This window comes from Triticum aestivum, chromosome 2D (genome assembly GCF_018294505.1).
Source record: "Triticum aestivum cultivar Chinese Spring chromosome 2D, IWGSC CS RefSeq v2.1, whole genome shotgun sequence".
In the NCBI taxonomy this organism is placed as follows: Eukaryota; Viridiplantae; Streptophyta; class Magnoliopsida; order Poales; family Poaceae; genus Triticum; species Triticum aestivum.
This window is the reverse complement of record NC_057799.1, coordinates 611,535,695-611,537,709: the sequence shown is the minus strand read 5'-3', so window position 1 is coordinate 611,537,709 and position 2,015 is coordinate 611,535,695.

Sequence of the window (2,015 nt, the reverse complement as noted above, 5' to 3'; positions counted from 1 at the left end):
GTAGGCTTTTACCTTCATCGAAGGGGCCGAACTAGTATAAAACTATCTTGCGTCCCTTGTCCGATTTAACCCCTTCAAGCTAACCCGTAGCGATGGCTCCACGACCAAGTCCTTTCTCTAGGACATCTGCCGTGACAAAACCACGACACTTACCGTACCACATACCTATTCCTTTTTGGAGTGTGAAACATTCTGGAAGGTGTCCCTTATGTATTCCTCTCGGGTTACAGTTTCAATAACATTAGTTTCAAAATTTATGGGATTACCTGAGATATAATGCTTGATTCTTTGACCGTTCAACACCATCGGATTTGTGCCTTCGAAGTTGTTAATTTTTATGGCACCGGAACGATAGACCTCCTTGATAATGTAAGGACCTTCCCATTTAGAGAAAAGTTTTCCTGCAAAAAATCTAAAACAAGAGTTGAATAGCAACACATAATCACCTACATTAAACTCACGCTTTTGTATCCTTTTGTCATGCCATCTTTTAATTTTTCTTTAAACAGTTTGGCATTCTCATAGGCTTGGGTTCTCCATTCATCAAGTGAGCTAATGTCAAATAGCCTCTTCTCACCGGCAAGTTTGAAATCATAATTGAGCTCTTTAATGGTGCAATATGCCTTATGTTCTAGTTCGAGAGGTAAGTGACATGCTTTCCATAAACCATTTTATACGGAGACATACCCATAGGATTTTTATATGCAGTTATATAGGCCCATAATGCATTATCAAGTTTCTTGGACCAATTCTTTCTAGATCTATTAACAGTCTTTTGCAAAATTAATTTGAGCTCTCTATTACTCACTTCTACTTGACCACTAGACTATGGGTGGTAAGGAGATGCAATTGTATGATTAACGTCATACTTAGCAAGCATTTTACGAAAGGCACCATGAATAAAATGTGAACCACCATCAGTCATTAAATATCTAGGGACTCCAAACCTCGGAAAAATAACTTCTTTAAGCATCTTAATAGAGGTGTTATGATCAGCACTACTATTTGGAATAGCTTCTACCCACTTAGTAACGTAATCAACAGCAACTAAAATATGTGTATACCCATTAGAGGAAGGAAACGGTCCCATATAATCAAAGCCCCAAACATCAAATGGTTCAATAACAAGTGAATAATTCATAGGCATTTCTTGACGCCTACTAATATTACCAATTCTTTGACATTCATCACAAGACAAGACAAACTTACGGGCATCTTTGAAGAGAGTAGGCCAATAAAAACCGGATTGTAATACCTTATGTGCAGTTCTATCTCCAGCGTGGTGTCCTCCATAAGCTTCGGAGTGACACTTTCATAGGATCTATTCCTGTTCATGCTCAGGTATGCAACGTCTAATAACACCATCTACTCCTTCTTTATAAAGGTGTGGGTCATCCCAGAAGTAATGTCTTAAATCATAGAAAAACTTTTTCTTTTGCTGGTATGTGAAACTAGGTGGTATAAATTTAGCAACAATGTAATTAGCATAATCAGCATACCATGGAGCAGTACGAGAAGCATTTATGACAGCTAATTGTTCATCAGGAAAGCTATCATCAATAGGTAGTGGGTCATCAAGAACATTCTCTAACCTAGACAAGTTGTCTGCAACGGGGTTCTCAGCTCCCTTTCTATCAATAATATGCAAATCAAATTCTTGTAGTAGGAGAACCCATCTAATAAGTCTAGGTTTAGCATCTTTCTTTTCCATAAGATATTTAATAGCAGCATGATCAGTGTGAACAGTTACTTTAGAATCAACAATATAAGGTCTGAACTTATCACAAGCAAATACAACTGCTAAAATTCTTTTCAGTAGTAGCATAATTTCTCTGGGCATTGTCTAGAGTTTTACTAGCATATTGAATAACATTTAATTTCTTATCAACTCTTTGTCCTAGAACAGCACCTACAGCATAATCACTAGCATCACACATAATTTCAAAGGGTAAATTCCAATCAGGTGGCTGAACAATAGGTGCAGAAATCAATGACTTTCTTAAGTATTTCAAATG